General features: G+C 48.9%; 1 long non-coding RNA gene across 5 annotated transcripts in view; it reads right to left on the bottom strand.

Annotated features, from left to right (window-relative positions):
* Positions 1-16,294, bottom strand: part of LOC146398683 (uncharacterized) — a 146,720-nt gene that overhangs the window by 96,523 nt on the left and 33,903 nt on the right. Inside the window, exon 2 of one of the 5 annotated variants that reach the window (XR_014819768.1) lies at positions 5,650-5,852. The exons of 3 other annotated variants lie outside the window; for them this stretch is intronic. This is a non-coding gene — a long non-coding RNA (uncharacterized LOC146398683). Of the gene's footprint in view, positions 1-2,746; positions 5,853-16,294 lie in introns of those variants that run through there. One more of the 5 variants, XR_014819767.1, reaches the window with a different exon arrangement.

The following is a 16,294-nucleotide window of genomic DNA, read 5'->3' as shown; positions in this document are numbered from 1 at the left end:
GTTCAGATTTGGGTGATGGCAGATCTTTGGTTCAAGACAGGTTGTCTAATTTGGGGCACAAGTTCAAGAGGTAGGGTAGATAAGGAGCCAGAGTTAAGTTCCCTGATAAGAGTGGCCAGCAAAATTTAGGAAATACCAGCCAAGTGGGCTGGGATCCACTGCAAGGGTCTAATTCTTGCACAAGGTCCTGAATACAGCACAGGAACAGGAGGGCAATCCACAAATTTATGCCACCACAGATGGGACAGAAGCCTGTGTCTCAGCACAAAGCTGAGGCTGGGCTTAAACCCATTTCCGAATCATTGTCTACCTGCTTTGTCCATCGAGCTTTGATCAGGAAATGATCAGGAAAACAGAACCTACTCCAGACGTCTCCAGAACGAAAGATTTAAGGCAGGGCGTTAAAGGCTCACCCAATCTTGGGGAGGCTAATGGAATAGAATTCAGTGAAAACTGACTCTTTAGCAACTAGGGAATGTGGAAGGGCAGGAGTTTCAGGAAACACTGATCAATGATCTCAGGTGTCTGCACTGAGGTGCTTGGCACTACAGGTGAAGCCACAGAAACAGTCCGGGAAGCCTCATCTGGGTCTTTCCAGAAAGCCTCTAAACCTACCTGTTGCTGCCACAGGAGGTGCTGAGGTCCAATTCTCTCTTATCTTTGAAGCTTGCTTGAGCTGTTCTTTGTGGAACAACCAATGTGGGAAACCTCTGGAAAGGCTTCTGGGAAAGAGAGTTTCCAGATTTTTATGGCCTGGGTGATTCAGGAAGAACAGAGCAGGGGGGAGAGATGACCTGGCACAGGGCTAAGTGAGGAACGCTCCTTACGACCCGCTTGCTCATGGGGATGTGAGCCTAAAAATTCCCTGAAATGGGTCAGAAGGCCCCAGGAGCTTGGTAGTGCTGAACCTGGGTGGGGTTGATGCTGGATTCTGCAGAGGTAGCCGAGGGCTCTGGAAGGACTTGGAAGGACTCCGGCTCGAGGAGGGTGTGGGGCCTCCGGGGAGAGACCAGCCAGGTGGAGGCCCCGTGTGATGAATTCCAGGAGCAACACAATCCACGCTGTGTTGGAGAACTCTCCCTGGAGGATGGAGCCGAAGTGGGAGGGACAGACAACCCAGGTGAATGCCAGGTAGGCAAGTCAGGAGGAAGACTCTAGAGCAACCCAGCCGTTCGACCGACGGTTACTGAAAGTGTTTTATGAATAAAACATTCCAGATGAGGTAAAATGGTCTGAATTAGGGCACTGGTGCTGGAACCGGAAGGAGGGAGGCAGACCCGGGAGGCCTTGAAAAAGGAGTTGATAGGATCTGGCAGCTCCGTGGAGACCAGGGAGAGGCTAGAGGCCAAAAAGGACTCTCTGGTGTGTGGTCCAGGTAACCCTGCGAATGGCACTGCTAATTAAGCGACAGCAAGAGACTACAAACGGGGTCTGAGTGGTTCTACTTGGGGGTCTGCCCAGGGTGAAGCATGTTAGAATGGCTAAATGGACAGGAGCAGCAATGGACCAAGGACAGAGATGTGGCCCTCGCTGACCAACATGGTAGGTCTTACCTGCAGGCACAAGGAGCTGTAACCTCCATGGAGGATTTTGGAGAGTCCCTAATCCTAGACCCTAATCCAGTTTGAGGTCTGAGGTCCACGCTGCTAGCTTCAAGGTGCAGCCCTTGAGATTTCTACACCTGTGCGCCCCAGGCTGTGTGAGGGTCCGGGACCCTGCCTCGCCGAACGGAGCCTGAAGACGGTCCTGAGCGTAACGGGTCTCAGTTACTAGGGCTCTCAGATCTACGAGCGTGGCCAGGAAAAACTAGAAATAAAAGGACCTTTCAACCCTCCACAAGGCAGTGATTGTCAGGGAGACACGCAGGTTTTGTAGCTGCAACATCCCTGAGACCCCTCTCGTCTTCACAGGTGCCTTTCCTGCTGCAGAATTCTTATTTCTGAATTAATAACTGGGATGCCAGAGTTGCTGTCGGGGCTCCGTGGTAATGAACCTGACGAGGAGCCATGAGGATGTGGGTTCGATCCCTGGCCTCGCTCAGTGGGTTCAGGATCCAGCATGTCCATGAGTTGGGGTGTAGGTCCCAGACTTGGCTCAGATCCTGCATTGCTGTGGCTGTGGTGTAGGCCGGCAGCTACAGCTCCGATTCGACCCCTAGTCTGGGAACTCCATACACCACAGGTGTGGCCCTAAAAGAAAAACAATAGCAACACACTGGAATGCTGAAATCTCAGGACATTCCAAGCCTATTTCTCCCACCCCAGAGAGAGGAATGCATCAGATAGAATCACGAGTCCATTAAGATTGAATTGTACCTCTCTATGAAATCATGATTTACATTGTAAAGCAGATGCATAAAAATGGGACACTCTGGAGGAAGGGAAATACTAAGAGAGCCTTTTAGGGCTCTCTAAATTACCTGGACAAGATTGCGAGAAAACCCAGAGAGAGCAAGAAAACAAGAGACAGAGGAAGGTACTGACTGGGAAAAAGGCAGACCTGAAACCCCACACGACCGTCAAGTGCTGTGACTCACAGCTCCTGGTTTTTGGTAGTCAGCTGAAGCCAGAGACCATTCGGAGCTGCAGACAGCACTTCAGCGACGTGTCCTAGTAGAGCAAGGGCTCCTTCTGCAGAGGCCTGTCCTGCAGCTCCGATGAGGTCATCATGCTGATTAATAGAGCTTCCAGGACCCCTCCCAGCCCAAAGCGATGGGTTTTACAAATGGTTCCAGGTGGACCTAAAAGATTGCTCATTTCACGGTATTCCGAAGACTTCAAGAAAACAATCGCTTGTTTAGAACTGTGTCATATTTTCTGTAGAATTCTGGGTGTTTCACATCATTAAACAGTGGGAAGAAACTGAAAGTCGTGGTGTCCAGTGTTCTCCGCGGCTGGAGGATGATATGGGGCCTAGACCCTTCCCCAGGCCCTCGATCAGGCTGGCACTGCTTTTAGGTTCTCCATTTATTTATATAAACAGGAAGATCTTTGGCCAAAAACAAAAACAAAACAGTTTGGAAAGCACTGGCGTAAAGGACTGGTGTGTCTGAGAGAATTAGATGTTAGATGGAGACAAGATACAGAAAAGGACATTGGAAAAGATCAGTGGTCATTGTCCCCTGAAGAGGGATGACGTCAAGGATGTGCTGGACTCTGTGTGTGTGTGTGTGTGTGTGTGTGTGTGTGTGTGTGTGTACACGCATGGGGTGGGGAGAAGGCATGGTGTGTGCATCCCCGCTTCCAGAAAGCAATCCTGCACACACATCTCAGCCCAACCCTATCTTCAGTGACTTCACGTTAGTAGCTTGAAATTAGCCACGGGGGAGTATTTACACCCGTGAAAGTGGCGAATGCCACAAACCAGGGCTGTCTCTTTTCTTCTTCTCCCTAGAGAGCCGGTTATAAAATACTTAGCAGCATACCACTGGAGCTTAACCCGAAGAGAATTTGGCCAGCAAGACAGCCACTACCTCATGACCGTCTGGCCAGGGGCCTTCTGGTAGGGTCAAGTCACAGACTGTATGGAAGTCTGTAGAATCTGGAGAGAGGGCAGGGGTTCTGGGAAAACAGCCCGTCGTGTGGTCAGAGACACAGCCGTAGACCAGGGATCTGACAGCGGGTGCGGAGAAGACGGCGTGGTGGGCGTGGAGTGGGGGGCTTTCTCGCTTGACCAAGGATTTCAGATAGAGGAACAAATTAAGAGGAAGGCCATGGAAGGTGGGACTCAGGCGGACTGGTGGACAGGGCATTCTGGAAGCTAACGTCTGCTTCCACTGGAGTCCAAACGGAAGAAAAATGGGCTCCAACAGCCCATTCTGTAGGCATCACAGAGAAGGTTCCTAGAACGGGGACCAAGATCAGCAAGGCCCAGGTGGACTTCCGAGCGACACAGCAGACGCCTCTCTGAGAGGCGCTGGCTGGATCCCATCTGCCTGTGAGTGGGCAGTTCCCGCCCGGCTGAAGCAAAGCTCTTCTGCTCCCCTCCTGGGTCCTAAGGCTCCTCTGGCAGGACCTCTTATTAACCCTGAAGTGGTTTCTAGCAGAGGGGAGGAAGCGTGGAAGCTGTCAAACACAGAATAAGAAAAGCCCTGGAAAACCAACCAAGAGAAGTCTTTTGCCACTTTGAGGGCGAAGTCGATCTGCCTGAACGGATCTGGGCCAGGCTGGCCTTTGCCTGAAAAGCCCTCCCCGAGTCTTTGGAGCCATGTGTGTGTTTAAGAAAGATGCAGGCACCAGCTCAGGCAACCAACCAACACGTACAGCACCGTGGGGTCGTGGAGCCAGCTTTCGTCTTTGAACCAGCTGCCTGGCAGGAGTGTGTCATTGTCATCGGGCAGTCAAGCACCAGATGTGCAGGCAACGGTGCTTGTTCATCTCAACGCCGTGACTCAAGTTCAAAGGCAATGTCTCCCCCAAGAAGGCTGAGCGGGAGCACATTTTTTCCTAGAGGGCGGCATAGTTCCCTGATGGCTTCATCTGGAAGAGTGAATTCTGCTTCGTCAAGAAAACACTGACTTATTTATCAGAAGGACTGGAGTATGGGAGGGCAGTTTTAAGAGTGGATATTCAAAATAGCTAGCAAGTGTGACGGGGACATGGGCCAATCAGCACGGCTGCTCATGTCTGTGCTGGGCTCCTGGAGACCCTCCGGGCCAACCTTAGCCCCTGAGATGCTGGATTGTGGGGGGCCCTTTAGAGGCCTGGAGCTGGAGCGTGGGTGACTGGGCAGCAGAGGACACTCTGGGAGCGAGGGGAACACAAGCGCTAGAGAAATTCTGCAATGTCTTCACAGCCCATCGTGCTGCACCTGTATACCTGGCCATGGATAAAGGGGAGAAGTCACCTCTGGTGGTGTCTGAGCTCAAATCCTTGATAACCAGGTACCTGACTGTGAGCTTTGAGCTGAAAAGCAGGAGTCTGGGATTTATATTTTGCATATATTATATTTTACATATACGGATGCAAGGAGGTTCTTTCTCTTCAATCTCTCTCTTAAACTTTGGTGTTTTTAAGAACTCCCTTTGAAGAAATTTATGTATTCTCTTCTCCAAACCTGCTACAGCACCGGTACCTTCAGTCACAAAACTGATTCACGCTCACCATTCTATATTTAGCCACTCTCTGAAAAGGATCTGAGGCTGCATTGAGCCCTAAATAGCTACAAATAAGGGAGTAACAGCAGCAACCCTTCAACTGCCTTGGTAGGAAGCGTCGTGCCAGAGGTGGTGCGACATCCAGGGAGCTACAGGTGTGCAGAACAGCTATTGGGAAACCCAGGTAGGAAGTGATTACAGAAGCCGCGGTGTGTACTAGGCAGCAGCCCCCCTCCCGCCTTGAGACGGGTCGTAAGGAAACACTGCAGCGTGTGGGTCTGTCTGCCCAACCCCATTTAGCGAAAAATGATTGCTCTTTGCTTCTTGTTACCAGGCTCAGATGATACTATGGCAACAGGGCTGCACAAAAGGGAGGGGAAGAGGGAGATGCTGCTTAGCAACTTGAAGATTTTTAAAAGGCAAGTCCTCGTTTTAACAGCAACAGTTTTTAAAATGCCAGGTTTGAGGAGAGGGAAGAGAGGAGAGACAGCAAGTGGGGATGACACAGAAGAGGACTTCGACAGATGAAAAAAGAGAGAGGCTCGTGACGGCACCTTTGCAGAGCTCCTTCTTGTGCATCCTCACAGAAATCCTGGGAACCCGGCAGGCTCAGGGTTCATGGAAGGGAACCTGAGGCTCACGGGGGGAGGCGGGGGAGGATGGGATCCCAGGGGGTCGGCCGGCTAGTTAGGGGTGACGTTGGAACGAACGCGCAGACAAGCCTGATGCCGGATTCCACACTCTTTATCATGCCAGGCTTAAAAAAAAAAAAAAAAGAATCCAGACAATCGGAGGAGAGGAAAAACAATAAAACTCTATGAAGCTGTCAACAGTGTGAAAAGAGACAGGTACCGATTTTTCAGGTACACACTCAACAGAGAGGACAAAACACTTTTAAAGACGTTTCCAGAATTCAGTTCAAATGAAGAGGGGCCATTTATTTATTGACCTATTGACTTTTTCAGGACACAGTGGTGACAGGCTGATGGTGCTATTCCAGCGCCCCTCGAAGGAAACGGAGGTGGCTGGCCTCTAGAAAACAGCATCTGAAGGAATCCCTGGAGGCTGCAAGGAGTCAAGGCACAGAGGGTGGAGGGCAAGTCCGGGGTGGGGAGGGGGGGACCTGCTCTGACTGAGGAAGCGAGTGTCCAAGTGAGAAAGCAGGCCTGACACTAGATGGCCACGTTGCTTCCACCAGGACCACGTAGCCAGGGGGGGTCCAAGCCCCTACCCTCTTCGTCAGGGACCTACACGACACTGCACAGCTTCTCTGCCGCCCCGGCCCTCCGCTCTGGGAAAGAACCTACGCGGTGGCTTAAAAGCAAACAGGCCCCCCACGTAGAGCGACTGTGCTGCTAAGCTTGACTGCAGTGCCTGCCACCAGGCCACAAGGACGACACTAAGAACACAGTGTGTGGGGCTCGGGAGCATCCTCTGAGGCAGAGTTTCTGTACATGATGCCCCTTCCTCAATATCAGGGTTGGGAGATGCCATCCAAGCTTGAAAGAGGGAATCAAGACCCAGCTGGCAGAAGCTCTGCCCTTGTTTGGGGCGCTCCGTGGGGCCTGCAGATGGGGTGCTGGCTGATTTTCTTGTCTGTCGGTCACTCCCCCAGAAACACTTCTGGAGGCTGCCAGGTGCTGCCCCCAGTTCTCCTCATGCCTGCCAGGGGTGTGCCCACAGCTCCCAGGGCCCCGGTGCCTCCCATAAGCGGCCAGTTTCCTTCCCGCCTAACAGCACAGTGTTGACAAGACAAGTGCTGCTTTGGGTTCCAGCATCACAACCGCGCTGCGGGCCTGCTCTTCTTGGCACTGTTTCCACTGGCTCCTAATTGAACGAGTGCAGAGGCAGCAAGAAGCTGTACACAGACTGCTTTCTCCTGCTACTCGCGGTTAAGCCAAAGGGTCCAGGTGATTTGTGAGACTGCTAACCAACCAGATGCCACCTAGGACCAGGTCTAAAGATCCCAGAGGTTGAAGGGTGTGGACTTGGCGGGGCGGGACCCGTCTTCCTCAGGACACAATCAACACGGAAGGAGTCAGCTTCGGGATTCTAGTCTTAATTTTGCCATTGCCCCCCCCCCCATCTAGCTTTTCATCACCTCAGCCCCCAAACGGAGTTCCTTAGAGCCCCCAACACAGTTCCTTGCGTCTATTCCTACTGCCCATCAATCCATGCTGAGCCCTCCTCCCCACACACTCCATCTTAGACACTGCAAGTGGTGACAAGTTACAATGGACACCTGTGCAGTATTTTCCAATATACAAATCATTTGCAAATGCATGATCTCATTCATAGAAAAACAGCTTTAGTTGTTTAGACAGCAACACCCCCATTTCACAGATAACAAGAATCAGAGAGAAGTGGTTTAGCTGGGCTCCTCCGGTGTCAATTCAGCCGGGTAACTAGTAGGAAGCGAGTAAGGTTTGGGATAAGGGCCAACTCCAAATCCTCTGCTCTTCAAGGATCTGGGAAACTTCTCCTGCGGCTTTCATTAATTAAACCTAAACCTACCTTTGAGAGCAAAACAAAACAAATATGCTCTCTTTTTCAAATATTGGCCCTTCAAATATTTGAAGGCAGCTACTGGCTGGCCTCCAGGGCCTTGCTTCTCACACTGCAAAGTGCACAGATTTCACCCGAGGGCGCTTCCAAAGCTTCAGGTTCTGATCCAGCAGATCTGGGGTGGGGCCTGAGAGTTGACTTCCAGACAAGCCCCACCTCCTCCCAAATCAGCTGCTCAGAGCAGGAAAAAAAAAAAAAAAAAAAACTGTACAAAATTAAGGAAAAGACTTTCTATATTCTTGCTTCTCTGCATTTATAAAAGCACCTAGCTTACTTCAAGTCCTTAAGAAATGACAACTACGTTTGGACAAAAGGGAGGCAGACACAGTCAAGTGTCCCCCTTCCCTTCATCCCGGCTGTATTCCTTGGTTTAGAGGAGTCTTTGCCTCTTACACGCTACTAAACTTAGCCGAATTACACAATTTTCGTCTCTAAATCAGCAATAACTATGACTGTGACTATTAGGTGCCCTGCATGGGGCCTGATGCCGGGGAGGAAGATGTCTAATAAACGTAGGGATTACCCCTCAAACAAAACTGAACCAAAGAAAGCAGAAACTTAAAAAAAAAATTGCCAAAACACTGTGTCCTCACCGGAGTGAGACAGGAAAAATGCTCCCCTGAAAAGAGCACGCTGCAAAGAGAGTTCCCTTGGCCTCTAGCAAAGGGGAACATCGCTGCCAGCGCGCGCAAAGCAGGGCTGCGGGGGAGCCCGGCCGTGCTCTGCTGCCCCCTGCTGGGCGGAGCGCCCGCCTGCGCCGGAGCGTCTGGAAGCCACGCCACCGCTCCCAAGGGGACCAGTATCCTCAGCCAGCAGGTTATGCAACACCAGACTGCAACCAGAGCAGGTCTGAGAAAAGGAAATCACGGGCCTCTCGGCGCTTCGGTTAAATCAAAACGATAAGAGGGGGAGGGGGACAAGAAAATAACAAGTGCCTTCCCAAACTAGAAAGACACCTGCCACCACCGAGCAATGTACTTGAACGTGCAGGAACCCTAAGAAGCAGGGCGGCGGGGAGGGGATCACTCCTGTTTTGTGGATGCGGGACCTGAGGCTCAGGGGAGACTGAGGACGTTACTGAAGGGAGCAGAGGGAGAGACCCAGCCAGCTTCGGAGTAAGGGCTCTTCTCACTTCTGCCCCTGGGCCTTTGATTCCTCAGCTATGGGGCTGGACCGCACAGTCGCCTTGAGTCGTGGCGCTTTTTATTTTCCAAAGGAGGGGTTCATTGAGGTGAACTTTGAGTTCCCTCTCGGCTCTCTGAGTACAAGCCTTTGTTACTATTTGCTCTTGTTACAGAAATAGACTGCGGGGATCTTCTCCCCCAGGACGGCGTGGGGGGAGGGGGTTGGGGAGGGCACTCATTTCTCAACAACAACAGCTGCCAGGGACAGCTTCCGCCTCCACCCTGTAGCCCTCAGCATTCAAACCCCTAGACAAACTTTCCAGGGTTACCTAGCTTCCATCTTCCTCCCAATTATGTCAAAGGCTTAGAGCTGTGTGCTGGAAACAAGACTTCAAGTTTTAAAAAGCTGACTGCTGGTGACATTTATCAGAGTGAGCCTTGCCTACCCAAGACACAAAGTCCGTGTTGCTGGGGAAGGAATCGGACAAACTGAGCAGGTTTATCCCAAGCCCATCAGCGTCCAGGAAACACAAACATTTTTATACTCTCTGGAGTGAGTCCCTGAGGTCCCACTTCATGAACTGGTGGGATCTTCATTTTATTGTTCTTAAGTTTCCTTTCTTCCTTCCTCCCTACCTCCCTCTTTCTTTTTTTTTTTTTTTTTTCACAGCTGCACCTGTGGCATATGGACGTTCCTGGCTTAGGGGTTGAATCAGACCTGCAGCTACAGGCCTATGCCACAGCCACAGCCACAGCCACACCATATCCAAACCACATCTGCAACCTACGCCACAATGCTGGAACCCACTGGCCAAAGTTAGGGATTGAACCCGCATCCTCGAGAGATAACACTGGGTCCTCAAACTACAATCACAATGGGAACTCCAGGATCTTAAAATTTTTTTTAAATGCTTTATTAATGTATGATGAACATACAGAAAACTGTAGATATTTAATGTATTCACCTTCTTGTGTGTGGAGGGAAGTATATGGCCACAAAACTGTCATTACAACCTATGCCATAAACCTATGCCATATCACTCCAAAAATTTTCTTTTTTTTTTTTTTTTTTAAATCATTTAGCATTTGCTTCAGTCATACTTGCTGTCAGTGTGAATCGATCCTCAAGGAGTTTTGGTTTGGTTCTTCACTGGTATGAAGGAGGTGGACATTTCAGTCCTGTCTAGTTTGGATATTGACTTACGGCATTCTTCAAGCTCATTGGCATCTTCAGCTCCTAAAATATTTTAAGGATCTCTGTCCACAAAGGGCTGTGAAGCATCTGTGCCTCTCAGACAATTTAATGGAAAGTTTCAAACTCCCCAAACAAACTGGAAGACACCTTAGAGATTAGATGATCCGATTCTCTTATTTTTATGGATGGAAGTCTGAGCTCTTTGTCCGAATAAGGGTCGGTCTTTAGAAACAACAAAAAGATGGGCTGAGCATCTTTTCTGGGGCTTCGGATAGGGATGGCACCTTGCATGCCCTGGGCGGAGGGCATTCGGAAAGCTGAGTCAATGCAGAATCAGGGCAGTCATCAGCAAGTTAGGATTCGGCCTGATTATGATATTCACCAGCTAAGAAAGTTGGATCAAATGCCAAGAAATAAATGAGTGTCTTTTCCAGAACTCTCCCTCTGAATATGGCGCCTGGAGGGCTACTCCAGTGTCATGAAAACACTCTCTCACATTATCTAAGAAGGCCCAAATGATGTTCACTCTTGAACTGATGATAAAATACCAGTCAAACCCTAATCAAACCCATTTAGTCAGACGTGGCCAAGTTGCAGTCAGAGATGGTATCTGGCAGCGTTTTCAGGCTGAGAGCACACGCCAAGTATAATTGAACATGAGTATCATAAACAATGACGCGCCTCTGATGGACTGCGGTGCTGTCAGGACAAGGTTCCCGGTGGATCTGGAATTATGGTGAGATGCTGGGAGGTCCAGCTGCATGCCCCAAATGTGGTCATCCCAGCCTAGAAAAAAAAATCTCTTCATCCTATTCCTTTAAAAAATAAATAACCACTTCATTCTGATTTTCTGTATGTTTGTTTGCTTGTTGGGTTGAGTTTTTTGTTTGTTTTTGTCCCATGCATGCACAATTTTCCCTATTAACATGGAAGTTCTGTGGCTTGTCTTTGACTTCATGCCATGTGGGGAAGTTCAAGTACACAGGAAGGCACAAGCCCTCTCAGGGTGCTTAGAAGTGAGGGGGCAGGGCAGGGGGTTCTTGAAGCCCCAGAATGAACTTGGCCCATGTTCTAGGAACATATTTATAATGCACAGCTTTTAATTTTTGTGGCGGAAGGAAGGAGAGATAACACTGACATATTACGGAGTAGCAAGTAAATCTTGCATGGATTTTTAAGATAAAGCACATGTTTTTAAGGAAATTCCTGATTTAAAGCTGATGGCTTCTAGTAGTGACCCCTGAGCTCTTGGGGGCTCACATATGATAAATATAAGATTAGACATTTCATTGCATCTAAAATGTTTGCCTTGGAAATAGGATTACTGCTACTGCTACCAGGACTACTTCTGCTACTTACTACTCTTACTACTAGTAAGAGGACTAGTCTCCTACGGTTACTGCTGCTCATAGTACATGCACTCCCATTTGCTTCTTTGTTAAAAGCTGGAGAAACAGAGTTCCCGTTGTGGCTCAGTGGTTAATGAATCTGTCTAGCATCCATCTAACTAGCATCCCTGGCCTGGCTCGGTGGGTTAAGGATCCTGCGTTGCTGTGGCTGTGGAGTAGGCTGGCAGCTACAGCTCTGATTTGACCCCTAGCCTGGGAACCTCCATATGCTGCGGGTACAGTCCTAAAATAAAATAAAAGTTGGAGAAATCCCAGGATTCCAGGTAGATGGGACTTCTGCTAAGTTCTGTGGAACCTGAAAATATGATGCTTCCTTAGACTTCTACCGAAAGACATGTCTACATAAGAACTAATCGTGACTAAACATAGTAATTACTGCACAGACCAATCTGCCAGCATACTGGCCACGAGCATGGGCACGCTTGTTCAAAGCCACCGCAGATGGCTGTTGCTAACGGTCGCATGCCACCCTGGTAAGTGGGTGAGGCTGTGCATGGCCAGAGGCCTTGGGCAGGGGTCCAGCTCCCCCAGGCCTCCTCACATGGAACCGGAGGGGCCCACGTCACACCTGTAACCCATCTGTGGCACACCAGAGCAAGATCGAATTTAGCGGCAAACAATTTTAACAGTTTTTCAGTTAAGAAAACAGAAGACGTCTCTTTGGACTGATGAATCACAGATGTGAAAGAGCTTTTCTTGAGAGAAGTCTGCACGTGACAGCGATCACACAGAAGTCTGTTGTCTCCCCTTCTGGCTTCTGAGATGCCACCTGCTGGTGTTTCCAAGAGGTTAGAGGCTGGGTCCACTCTTAACCGGAAAAGAACGCTGTTCGTTTGTTCGGTAATTCATTCAACAAACACTCATCGAATCCCCCCCCCCCCCCCATGAGCTGTGGGCTCCGCCAGCCCCGAGGGTAAAAGGGCGAACAACCAGGACTCGGGAGGTGCTTCCTCCCACCTGAAGCTTTCCATCTAGAGAGGGACACAGCTACACAAGCACTTTGAAGCAGCGCAGCAGAAGCAACAGTGCTGAGTGGCGCTGCCGGGCAGATTCTAAGCCTCACTTGGGGCATCAGAGAGGACTTCCAGGAGTTGGTGCCGTGCCAGAGCTGGCAAGTTAGGTGAGGTGGTGGTACGAAGTTGCAGGCGAAGGTGGCAGGACTTGGAAGCCACCGGGGGGCTGCTGAGGGTGGAAGATCAGGCAGACAGCGGAAGGAGGTTAAGACCCAGGTTCCCGCAAGGGCCGAACTAGAATCTGCATTGTCAGTGTCATCCAAGCCCAGAGCAGCAGCACCACCCCACAGCAGGGTCCATCCTCACTGTGTTTGGTTGTGGTGGGTCAGCCCCCGCCTTCAATGTCACTTAATTTAATTGGGGGCCGCCCTATAGACACATTCCCGGGTGTTGGGTTGTTGGGAATAGGAGACTTCAAGGCAATAAACACGTCTACTTATAGCTGGATTGGAGTTGGCCACTTTCCTCCTGCTGCAGCTGTCCTGGTGAGGCCCAGGCCCGCAGGTGGTCCCCTGGGCTAGACCCAGGGGAGCAGGGGTGTGTTATCCAAGCAGGACACACCTTAGCAGAATCAAACTTGTGGACAGGGCTATGATGCTCCCTTTCGTGCTTTTGGGGATGTAATTACTAGGTTTTTATGCTCTCCAAAAAGTTTTCATATGCACGTGTGTGTGCATTTACGTGACCTGGCCTTCCAGTGTCGGGAAGTACTAGGGGCAGAGTCTCAATTGTTCTCAACATCACTGCTCCTGCATATTTAGATTTGGTTCCATAAAACCAAAGCAGAAGCCTGAAGGCTAAATAGAGCAGCCTTCATGCACAGAGGCATCCATCCTGCCCCTGCCTGATGCTAAGGGAGCCACAATCACACTCTTCTCCAAGGTCAACATTTTCCACAGCCAGCAGCTGCTGTGGAAAGGGTTTGGCACGGGGTGAATTCAACTACAATAGAATTAAGAATTAATGGTCATCAAAAAAACTCTACAGAGTAACTGGTACACACACACACACACACACACACACACACACAATGATGCCTAACTGGAGAAAGACTTATTATCCAGAATATCCCAAAAAACCCACACATGAATCAAAAAGAAAAAGACAAATAATGAAACATAACATGGACACAAAGGTTTGACCAAAGGGGAAACATAAATATATAATTAAAATCTGAAACGATGGCAAGCTTTTTGAAAATAAATTAAAACCACGGTGAACCACATTTTCTTACTATCCGATTGGTAAATATTCACATGTCTGATCAATTACCAAGTGTTCGTAAGGATGGTGAGCTGGCAGGAGTTAATGGGCCAAGCAGTCTGGGAAACCACCTGTCAGAATCCAGGCATTTGGAGACATATATCCCCTAAAATCCAGGCTTCTCACTCTTCCATGTGAGAAGTGAGAAAACCTCTTGAACACTCATCAGGACATACAAAAAATCATAGAGGCCTTATCTGCAAAAAGTAACACTGGAAACAACCAAAATCCATGGTCCAATGAGTAAATAAATGTGCTACTGTTTTACGGTAGTATCTTAGAGGGTATCAAAAATAAGTTAGTTACAGGCATCAACATAAATGGATCTTAAAACTTAATGTTGGAGTTCCCGTCGGGGCTCAGTGGAAATGAATCTGACTAGTATCCATGAGGCCGCAGGTTTGATCCCTGGTCTTGCTCAGTGGATTAAGGATCTGACATTGCCATGAGCTGTGGTGTAGGTTGCAGACATGGCTGGGATCTGGCGTGGCTGTGGCTGGCGCCTACAGCTCCGATTCAAACCCTAGCCTGGGAACTTCCAGATGCCTTGGAGGCCAAAAAAATCAAAAAAACAAAAAAACCTTCATGTTAATTGAAAACACCAAATCATAAAAATATATTTGCAGTTGATTTAATTTATATAGAGGTCAAACACAGGCAAACCTAAAGAATTTATGCCACACAGATGGTGATGCCGCACAGGAAGGCAGGGCAACGGGATCTTCTTTCACTTCCCCTCACTGGAGGTCCTAGATGGGCAGCCATTATTCATAGTCTACATGGTAAGAAAAACAAGTCTGATGGCTGTTCCTGCAGAAGAATCACTAGTAGGAGGACTTGGTCCTTCTGCTGTTCCTTCTCTCAGGGCCTCTCCTCTGCCCCTCACACTGCAGTCCAGTCTAAGACCTCTTACTCTTCCCAAAGTGCGGGGAGCCGAGAAGATACAAGGAGCCGAGGAAGGGAGCTTGCCCGAATGGTGCAATTCCGAGGGCAGGCTCCTAATCAGGAAAAGGGGCCTGCCTGAACAGTACGGTTCCGGTTCCGAGGGCTGGTCCCTAAACAAGGGGATGCCTGCCTGCATGGTGCAATTCCAAGGACAAGCGGTTCCAGTTCCGAGGGCTGGTCCCTAAACAAGGGGATGCCTGCCTGCATGGTGCAATTCCAAGGACAAGCCCCAGAAGACAATAAGGCTCGCCTGCTGACCTTGGTGGGGAACTGGATTTTCCAGGAAACAATTTCCATTTTGCATTGCTGAGTGAGGATGGTTCCATGGATGACTTAGTTTTTTCTGTTATTCACTTGTCGTTCAGTTCTTCCTCAGTCTTTCCTGATTATTTGCTTATTATTCTCATTTCCCATTCTTATTTTCCTGTGGTGATTTGCGATTTAACAAAATTACAATAATAATAAGAATTTCATTCTAAAGGACTTTCCCCTATTCAAATCCAACAATTAAAAACATAGTGTTTATCTACTAACTAGTTATATGGTAAACTTTAGAGTCAGGATTTTAATGGGGTCCATAGAAGTTAGACACATATATTATTCATGAGCAAAAGAAACCTAGCTGTGAGTTTTGTCCTTGATTTTAGAGCTTTAAGTGATAGCTAACTGAGGTTCATTTTCTCACACTGTCTCTCTGCCAAGGACACTCTGAAGATAGACACTAGTCTGAAGGCAAGAATTGTTATGTCTGTGGCCTCTTCAGTTTGTAAAGATTGGCTGGCCAGGAGATGGTTTGTGCTGGGTCTCCTCTTTCCCACATGATATGTTGTGCCTGTTTGTCCTTGAATTGTACTCATTAAGTTTAGTTAAGTTGCAGATTTTCAAACATGACGTATTGCTGCTGTATCACGTGATCAAAAAACAAAGTCTAATAGTTAACCGATGTGCTTTTAACACTATGATGTAATCTGTAGTTAGAAACTGTCTATATAATCAACCACTTATGCCAATAAAATTTGAGCAGTCCAGTGCCCTGAAAGAAGGGACAGAGGCTGTTTCCGTGTGCATGTGCTGATGCCACCCCTCTCCTTTCAGGATGTGCACTCCCTGGCAGCCGGAGCTGGACTCCAGCACCAAAGTTTCTTTTGGGAGGCTTTAGGATCTTGGGAAGGCCTGGTTGACACAGGACTTAACAGAGTGGGCTGGGAAAGGATACATGAGGCCACTGGCTCCTCTGCTTTGGGGAAAGTTGCAGGAATGGGCCAGGAGACCTGCTCCTGGCAAGGAAACGTGGGCACACTCGGAGGTTAAGTTCAGAAAGACCCCAGTGCCTTCTGAGACCCTTGCATTTGAATTATAAGAGAACACATTTAAAATGGGGATACTGCTTGCTCTTCCAACTACAATGTCCATTTTGCTGGTTCTGTCAGGGTCTGTTCTGCATATCAAAAGCTCGTCCTGTTGCTTCTGAGGCCGGAACTCTAGAAGGCTTAAATTAGTCTTGCCTTGAAACTTCCCAGTCTGCGTCTTTACTTAGCACTGCTGTGGAGTCCACGTCACTGCATCATGAAAGTTGTTCCCTTATCTAAGAAATGGGAACACTTCATCCTTCAACTGCTTTGATCTTGATGTAGTTGTGGAGGGTTTTTCAAATATTTTAATACATTTATGTTTTAGTTATTTTA

Source organism: Sus scrofa, chromosome 11 (genome assembly GCF_054392235.1).
Source record: "Sus scrofa isolate SSC_HxYL_T2T_F1_AM1 chromosome 11, Sscrofa_HxYL_maternal_Yorkshire_Landrace_v2.0, whole genome shotgun sequence".
NCBI lineage: Eukaryota > Metazoa > Chordata > Mammalia > Artiodactyla > Suidae > Sus > Sus scrofa.
This window is presented reverse-complemented; position numbering and strand designations above follow the sequence as displayed.